Source organism: Triticum dicoccoides, chromosome 7A (genome assembly GCF_002162155.2).
Source record: "Triticum dicoccoides isolate Atlit2015 ecotype Zavitan chromosome 7A, WEW_v2.0, whole genome shotgun sequence".
NCBI classification, from domain to species: domain Eukaryota; kingdom Viridiplantae; phylum Streptophyta; class Magnoliopsida; order Poales; family Poaceae; genus Triticum; species Triticum dicoccoides.
This window is the reverse complement of record NC_041392.1, coordinates 170966569-170976320: the sequence shown is the minus strand read 5'-3', so window position 1 is coordinate 170976320 and position 9752 is coordinate 170966569. Positions and strand designations below refer to the sequence as shown.

Sequence of the window (9752 nt, the reverse complement as noted above, 5' to 3'; positions counted from 1 at the left end):
CATGGTTTCCTGACTATGGACACTGGATGTCATTGATAACGAGATCACATCATTGGGAGAATGATGTGATGGACAAGACCCAATCCTAAACATAGCACAAGATCGTCTAGTTCGTTTGCTAGAGTTTTCTAATGTCAAGTATCTATTCCTTTGACCATGAGATCGTGTGACTACCGGATACCGTAGGAGTGCTTTGGGTATGCCAAACGTCACAACGTAACTGGGTGACTATAAAGGTAGACTACGGGTATCTCCGAAAGTGTCTGTTGGGTGACATGGATCAAGACTGGGATTTGTCACTCCGTATGACGGAGAGGTATCACTGGGCCCACTCGGTAATGCATCATCATAATGAGCTCAAAGTGACCAAGTGTCTGGTCACGGGATCATGCATTACGGTACGAGTAAAGTGACTTGCCGGTAACGAGATTGAACGAGGTATTGGGATACCGACGATCGAATCTCGGGCAAGTAACATATCGATAGACAAAGGGAATAGCGTACGGGATTGATTAAATCCTCGACATCGTGGTTCATCCGATGAGATCATCGTGGAGCATGTGGGAGCCAACATGGGTATCCAGATCCCGCTGTTGGTTATTGACCGGAGAGTCGTCTCGGTCATGTCTGCTTGTCTCCCGAACCCGTAGGGTCTACACACTTAAGGTTCGGTGACGCTAGGGTTATGAAGATATGTATATGCAGAAACCCGAATGTTGTTCGGAGTCCCAGATGAGATCCCGGACGTCAGGAGGAGTTCCGGAATGGTCCGGAGGTAAAGAATTATATATAGGAAGTGCTGTTTCGGGCATCGGGACAAGTTTCAGGGTTATCGGTATTGTACCGGGACCACCGGAAGGGTCCCGGGGGTCCACCGGGTGGGGCCACCTGTCCCGGGGGGCCACATGGGCTGTAGGGGGTGCGCCTTGGCCTAGATGGGCCAAGGGCACCAGCCCCTATAAGCCCATGCGCCTAGGGTTTCCACCATGGAAGAGTCCATGTGGTGGAAGGCACCCCTAGGTGCCTTGGGGGGGAGGGAAACCTCCCCTTGGCCGCCGCCCCCCCTAGTAGATGCCATCTACTAGGGCCGGCGCCCCCCTGGCACCCCTATATATAGTGGGGGGAAGAGGAGGAATTTCACACCAGCCCCTGGCACCTCCATCTCCCCCCGTTACGTCTCTCCCTTGTAGTCTCGGCGAAGCCCTGCTGCTGTGACGCCCTGCATCCACCACCACGCCGTCGTGCTGCTGGATCTTCATCAACCTCTCCTTCCCCCTTGCTGGATCAAGAAGGAGGAGACGTCTCCCGTCCCGTACGTGTGTTGAACGCGGAGGTGCCGTCCGTTCGGCGCTGGTCATCGGTGATTTGGATCACGTCGAGTACGACTACATCATCACCGTTCTTTTGAACGCTTCCGTGTGCGATCTACAAAGGTATGTAGATGCATCTAATCACTCGTTGCTAGATGAACTCCTAGATGATCTTGGTGAAACGAGTAGGAAAATTTTTGTTTTCTGCAACGTTCTACAACATTCCAAGATGCACCCTTGTGCACAATATGATATCATTTGAACAAACTATGCCATGAATGTGACCATAAGATTGATCATTTGGCTTGAAAACCCTGAATCTTCACGCGTGATAGCTCAATTTCTGAGAACACTTTTTTAAAATAATTGCCGTATTACAAGTTTATTATTTTTCCTGGAAACTTGGTCACATATAATGACACAATGTGAAGGTTTCTCAATTTTTTGTTTTTTTTTTGAATTTTTTATGCCCGTTTCAAAATGCGGTCAAAACGGCGGGCATGACCGTTACTATCTAGTGGTTGAATCTTGGAATTTTATTGGTGTTTCTATGATTAAATAGATACTTATGTACCTAGAAATGATTTTTGGAAAAAAAATAAAGCGCAAACTATGAGGCAGCTGCAGTTCAAATTTGACTCGCTTCCTACTAAATCAGCGGGAATTTGTCTTTTTCACTAGAGGTGGATCAAAACTTTTGACACCCAACCATTTGGTCAATTGTGAATCAAATATGGCCTAGTATTTTAGAAAAATGATTTGATCCAAATTTGCAACAAATATATGGTAGGTCCTTCACAAAAAGAACTCAATTCAGGCACTCAGAAAATGGAAAATGAATTTTCCGTGCAAAGAAAATGAAAACCCCCTTAGGCAACATTGTTTGGAATTCCAAGATGCACCCTTGTGCACAATATGAGATCATTTGAACAAACTATGCCATGAATGTGGCCATAAGATTGATCATTTGGCTTGAAAACCCTGAATCTTCACGCGTGATAGCTCATTTTTGAAAACACTTTTTAAAAATAATTGTCGTATTACAAGTTTATTATTTTTCCTGGAAACTTGGTCACATATAATGACACAATGCGAAGGTTTCCCGATTTTTTGATTTTTTTTGATTTTTTATGCCCATTTCAAAATGCGGTCAAAACGACGGACATGACCGTTCCTAGCTAGTGGTTGAATCTTGAATTTTTTTGGTGTTTCTCTGATTAAATAGATACTTATGTACCTAGAAATGATTTTTGGAAAAAAATAAAGAGCAAACTATGAGGCAGCTGTAGTTCAAATTTGACCCGCTTCCTACTGAATCGGCGGGAATTTGTCTTTTTCACCAGATGTCGATCAAAACTTTTGAAACCCAACCATTTGGTCAATTTTGAATCAAATATGGCCTAGTATTTTAGAAAAAAATGATTTGATCCAATTTTGCAACAAATATATGGTAGGTCCTTCACAAAAAGAACTCAATTCAGGCACTCGGAAAATGTAAAATAAATTTTCCGTGCAAAGAAAATGAAAACTCCCTTAGGAAATATTGTTTGGAATTCCAAGATGCACCCTTGTGCACAATATGAGATCATCTGAACAAACTATGCCATGAATGTGGCCATAAGATTGATCATTTGGCTTGAAAACCCTGAATCTTCACGCGCGATAGCTCATTTTTGAGAACACTTTTTAAAAATAATTGTCGTATTACAAGTTTATTATTTTTCCTGGAAACTTGGTCACACATAATGACACAATGAGAAGGTTTCCCAATTTTTTGATTTTTTTGAAATTTTTATGTCTGTTTCAAAATGCGGTCAAAACGACAGGCATGACCGTTCCTAGCTAGTGGTTGAATCTTGAAAAAAAATCGTGTTTCTCTGATTAAATAGGTAATTATGTACCTAGAGATGATTTTTGGAAAAAATAGAGAGCAAACTATGAGGCAGCTGCAGTTCAAATTTGACCCGCTTCCTACTGAATCGGCGAGAATTTGTCTTTTTCACCAGAGGTGGATCAAAGTTTTTGACACCCAACCATTTGGTCAATTGTACATTAAATATGTCCTAGTATTTTAGAAAATTTATTTGGTATGATTTTGTAACAAATATATGGTAGGTCCTTCACAAAAAAAACTCATTTCGGGCACTCAGAAATGGAAAATGAATTTTCCGTGCAAAGTAAATGAAAATTCTCTTAGGCAACATTGTTTAGAATTCCAAGATGCACCCATATGCACAATATGAGATCATTTGAATAAACTATGCCATGAAAATTTGATAGGTCCATCATAAGAAAAACTTATTTTGGTCACTCGGAAAATGAAAAATGGTTTTTTCGCGCAAAGAAAATGAAACCCCCGCAAATCAACATTGTTTGTCATCCCTACATACACACACATGCAAAAAATTGGTTCATTTGAATAAAATATAATAAGTTAATATGTTGAATGTTTATCCTGAATAAAAAGGTAAAAACTATAAGAGAAACGAAAGAAAAAAAAGAAAAATTATATAAGCTTAACTCTGATTGGTGGAATCAGTTGTGCCCTGGATTGATGACATGGCAAACATCTATCCATCCATACATCCGTCCGCCCGTCCATCCTAGTGCTCCGCACGCTCTCTCTCTCTCTCGCTCTCTCTTGCAGCAAACCCCTCTCAACCCTAGCGCTTGCAGCCGCCTCCCACCGCTGCTCCCCGATCCAGATCCACCGCTGCTCCCCGATCCAGATCCGCCGCCATCTCCCTGTCCCCTCGCCGCCGGTCTGCACCCTCCCACCCCCCACCTTTGCTGCCCATCCACCACCGCCGCCCCACCCACGTCACCTCGCTGCTCCAGCCATCTTCGCCATCGGCGGCCGCCTGCCTCACCATCAACGAACACGCCAACTACTCCGTTCACGAGATTCATAGACAAGCGAGAAGAGGAGCCCCCCGACTACTCTACGCGTGCCGCCAGATCTTCAACTCCCAACGCCGACGTCTTCCTCCTTGGTCTGCCCAGGCTCCCCCTCGGTCCGCGTCCCTGAGGCGAGAGCATGTCGGCGGAGGAGGATTTGGCTGGTGAGATGGTAAGCTGGTGCTGCAGGCTGGTTCGATGATTCGATTCGTGTTGGTGCGAGCGTCCCGTTGATGATGTGCTATTTGTTTGTTTTTTACTCAGGCAGGGCGCAAGGAGATGGCGCTCGACCTGGCAAGTTCGTTGACAAGGGCGTCCAGGTCAAGCTCACCGGCGGCCGCCAAGGTTGATCCGATTCGCACAGCCCAAATCCCCTCATTTTTCTTCTGTCCCTTCCCAGTGTTATGATAGATACATCGTCAGATCCACTAGAGGGCTCCCTATTTGTTTTGCATTAGGCTCTGCCATCGTTGCAGTGTTTGGTGTCGAGAGATACGTTATTTCTGGGTACATGGCCGGAGAATTTGACTTAGCTAGCTAGCTTCCGATGACTCGATCAATGCTAAGCGCCAAGAGAGACCGGTAGAGCGTGTGGCTAGCTAGCTTCTGAAGGAGACCACGTAATCTGGACATCTTTTTTTAGAAAAGGAATCCTGATATCTTAGCAGCAGAATTAACACTAGGACCAAGTGAGGACGCAGACGTTTTCTGTGATACTGTGAGAGACACGCACGGGGTGGATGCATGCACACTATTCATTTTCCCTATAGAAGTCTATGGTTTTGCATTTTTGTACATCTCAAACGAAGCCGTATTTCATATCATAGGATAATTCTAGCTTGGAGACCATGGTCATGGTGTTGTTCGTACAGAAACCTGAGCCGACTTGTTTGTACAATTAACTTTTAAGATGTAATTTTCCATTAGTGAGCATGGTAATTGGGAAACACTATATAATGATAAAGTAATTAAAGAATATATATTCTTTAGAAATAATTGAAGAATTGTTCATACATTAGACATGAGCCCATGCTGCTGGGGTATGTGCCATGCTCGACGCATTTGATTTTTTGAGGTTGTCTTGAAGTTTGTTAACGCGCAGGCAATGCCCCTGGACCCCATTCTCCGCCCATCCGGCAGTGTGCTGGATGTCGTCCTCCTCGACACGGCCGTCCCCGAAGAGCTCTCTTGGTCAGAGGAGGTGGAGCAGCAAGGCCTCCTATCCTCCAGCGCATGGACCGACGGCTGCGTCCTCTTGCTCTCCTAGCGTGGTGAGCTTCCCCTCTACCCCCTACCCCAGATCTGGATGATACTTGCAATTGTGCAGCTATATATGAAACAAATCAGGTCTCGGTTCAATTTTGTATGTGTCGATTTGATTAAACCTTGACTAAAACCAAAGCATCACGTTTTGATTAAACGTTTACATGAGTTGTTATTCTATTCAAGTGGGTGAACTAAGCCATTTTTATTTAGTTTGCTCTCTACTATGCCAAAGCCATCATTGTGAGCTATCACTGCATTACATTTTCCCAGAATTACAAATTAGCCACGGACTTGATTTGTTATTTGGACCACTAGCCTTTTGGGCACCGGATTTATATTATTAGCCCAGTACTGCAAGAATTCCTAAGATTGACCTTGAGGCATCCCTACAACTAACCACATGCTAGAGGATTGGAGCTGGTACATACGAATCATCAACTCCAGTTCCATGTTTGTCATGACTTTAGTCTGAACGAAGCATATGTGCCTCTTAACTCCTCATCCATAAATATCTGATGTTGACACTCTCCCAGGTCGGTTTCCATCGTGTATATCATGATCGGAGACGTCTGCCTGTACATTGTTGGCAAGGATGAATATGATGAGCTTGCTTCCTGCTGCAGATCTGACCTCTTCTGTCTTCACCTGACCACGACCACAACGATGGCGAGGAGAAGGCTACAAGGAGGTGGACAACCTTCAGGCTGCCACACAAGATGACCAAGGTCCGCTCTACTCTGCTGCTATCCCTCTCTCCAGCTTTGTAGAAACACTCGCTGGGTGCTTCCCTTGCCCCTGGCAATGTCAATGAATCACAGTGGTACTGTAGGCACTAAGGAAATTGTGGCATTTTGTTTAATTTGTTTATTCATTTGTTGCAGTTTGTGCACTGTTGTGGTGAAACCCTAGTGTTTCTGCAACCTACAAGTGCGTATGGGCACTGATTTCTAGAAGTATTTAAGTTGACATCTTTGTTGGTTTAGATAGTACAGAAATTTTGAAGGGTGGTTGATTTGCTTCTGTTTTTGAAATAGAGGTGACTATAGTTATGCATGAACAAGAATATGCTTGTAACTGGTGACAGATATGTTCTGCTGACCAGCTTTGCAGTTTGCCACATTGGTGATGGAAATGCCCCTAAATGATGATATCTTAGCAAGTGCTTTCTCCGATGTTTAACCTTGTTATGCTTGTCCATAAGTACTGTCGTTGATTTTGGTATATGAGCACTAGTGTTTTCTGCTTACAACAAGCTATGTATTGTACATGTGTCCATTTTACCTGTGTAAATAGTTTGTTTCATACCCAGTAACATGTTTCCTCATAATGAATTATTCGTGCCATGTGAATCATTGCTGCTATCCTGCTACTAATGGATACAAGGACTAAATGCACAGTTTCCTGTCAAGTAGTGTTTGTTTGGTGACAGGATGCTGTTTTTTACTTCCAAGTATAATGCTCCTTTCATGTAGTGATGATACTACATCTATTTCATTCCATGTTTATGCCTCTTCCAGAAAATGTGCTGCACCTACAATAATCAATCTAACTTATCCATTTTATTTTATAGGCCTTCGAGTACAAGAGGCTGCTGCTTGACTATAACAGCGAACACGACCAACAAGTTCTGCCAGCGCGAGGCAAGCAACGACATGCTCGGTTACCCCCACCTGTGAGTCGTGCTCCCCTTGCCCAGCCGCCCCTTCCCGCAAGTCTCTCTAGATTTGGGAGCACTGCTAGATCCTCTGCACTGGAAACGATCATATATTCAGATGGTATGTTAGTTTCCGTGGTTTTTGATAGGCCCGGCATCTGTTGGCGTTAACCATTTCCTGTGTGGTTCTTCGTAGCCTTGTTGCTGTTGTTGACCCAAACCAGTTTGCGTGTGATTGCTGGTACCTATATGTTAGTATTGTTGCTGCCTACTATGAGCTTGAATGTCTTAGGCCCTGTTCGGAACAAAGGGTATTAAAACACAGGAATTTAAGAAACAGTAGGAATGGGAAAGGAGAAGCAGAGCAAAACTGCGGATCTAGAAATGTAGGAAAGCTTGAGAAAAACGAGTTCGGGTCGTTGCAAAAACACATAGGAGTCGGCTTATGCATGGGTTGTGAAGTATAGATTAAAATATAATTTATTCGGCATGTAACGTACTAGCTGCTTTGGTCTCCAAGCTGCTGGCACACAAAGGTATATTTTATTAGGATGTACAGTGCAACTGTCAGCCTGCACTCATTGTTAGCTCTGTGCTGCTTCGCTCTTACGCGAAGACACGAGCTCCGGTTGGATTTTTATTTTCCCGTGAAAGTCAGAGGAATCTGATGGTTGAAATCCTGCGTGCCGAACACTAGTTCTTAGCAGATTTCCTCCGTTTTGGGTTCCTGTACCTTTTCTTTGAAATTCCTGTAAACCGAACAGGGCCTTAGTAGAACATCACCAGGTCAATGTGTTGCAGTCAAGTTTTGGAAGTTTTGCCATGCCATGCTTAGTGTTTACTGAACTGAGGCATTTGGGAATTTAGGTGTAATTTTTATTCTCTTGAATGGATATTTTTTTATTGACAATCATTTAACTTCCACTGTATCTTACTAATAATTTATGTAGATCAGCATCTAAAGTCGTTGAGTGGCTGCTGCTGTGAACGAAGATCAGAAGAAGCCTAGAGATGTGCACAATAGTTTTAGTTGATGTTGCCACCATGTTTTGGTGCGTGTGTATTTGTTTCCGATTGTATGTACACTTGATGGATCGTGCGGATGTGTATGAGCTGTTGTGAGTTTCATTGAGGGATTTCTAGATTTGATCATTTAATTGTGAGAATTATTGATTGCTTGCTGTTGAAATGTGTCAAATTGAAATATGTGAATGAAAAATACTGAATGTTCTATTGGATTGAATAATATTTGGGCTCTAAAAAGGCTATGGCCCAAACAACAGTGGACTGGAATATCGCGCATTTACAAAAAAAGATATAAAAAGGCTTTAATTAAATGGACCGTGAAATGGATGAGGCCTAGAAGTAAAAAGGCCGAATTGTTGGGCTTGGCCCATGAAGCTGATCAAAAATTGATAGAAAAAATAATAAAAATGCCAAATTATTGGGCTCGGCCCATGTAAAACACCTAATCGGACCGGGCTGAATCTTGTTAGTGACCTTTTCAATTGGTCGTAATTTTGCCACGTCGGATCCGACGTGGTCTGGACAGACAACTAGTGACCAAAACAAAAGGTCATGGGTTCAACGACCTTTTGTTTTGGTCAAAAACGTCTACGACCTTCTTACCGAGAAGGTCGTTAATTTCAGTTTATGACCGCCAGCTTTTGACCTTCTGTTTTTGGTCACAAAAAGGTCGCAAATAAAAAACTATGACCTTTCAGGGACCAATAGTAAGGGTCACAAGTTGACATATTTCTTGTAGTGACATTGTGTCCCCTGCCTCTTGTTACCATCCGCCTTAGACGCACAGTTCGGGACCACCTATCCGAAATCCGCCGGTTTTGACACCGACAGATACCCTACGGGTTCGAGAACCATGTAGACATGACCAAGACACATCTCTGGTCAATAACCAATAGCGAAAGCTGGATGCTCATATTGGCTCCTACATATTCTACGAAGATCTTTATCGGTCAAACCGCATAACAATATACCTTGTTCCCTTTGTCATCGATATGTTACTTGCCCAAGATTCGATCGTCGGTATCCTCATACCTAGTTCAATCTCGTTACCGGCAAGTCTCTTTACTCGTTCCATAATGCATCATCCCGCAACTAACTCATTAGTCACATTGCTTGCAAGGCTTATATTGATGTGCATTACCGAGAGGGCCTAGAGATACCTCACCGACAATCGGAGTGACAAATCCTAATCTCGATCTATGGCAACTCAACAAGCACCATCGAAGACACCTGTAGAGTGATACGTCTCCGTCGTATCTGCTTTTCCAAACACTTTTGCCCTCGTTTTGGACTCTAACTTGCATGATTTGAATGGAACTAACCCGGACTGACGATGTTTTCAGCAGAATTGCTATGGTGTTATTTATGTGCAGAAACAAAAGTTCTCGGAATGACCTGAAACTTCACGGAACATCTATTAGGAAATAATAAAAAATCTTGCAAAATATGAAGACCAGGGGGCCCACCACCTGTCCACGAGGGTGGGGGCGCGCCCCCTACCTCGTGGGCCCCCTAGAGCTCCTCCGACCTCAACTCCAACTCTATATATTTGGTTTAGGGGAGAAAAAAATCAGAGAGAATAACTCATCGCGTTTTAT

General features: G+C 43.5%; 1 long non-coding RNA gene across 3 annotated transcripts; it reads left to right on the top strand.

Annotated features, from left to right (window-relative positions):
• Positions 1–4289: 4289 nt before the first annotated feature.
• LOC119332485 lies at positions 4290–8287 on the top strand. Of its 3 annotated transcripts, none has more exons than XR_005160957.1 (6): positions 4290–4380; positions 4473–4553; positions 5311–5479; positions 6098–6199; positions 7045–7146; positions 8084–8287. It is a non-coding gene; the product is annotated as an uncharacterized LOC119332485 (long non-coding RNA). The 3 variants fall into 3 exon arrangements; XR_005160955.1 differs by having other exon boundaries at positions 8079–8287; XR_005160956.1 differs by having other exon boundaries at positions 7045–7249; positions 8079–8287.
• Positions 8288–9752: the final 1465 nt, after the last annotated feature.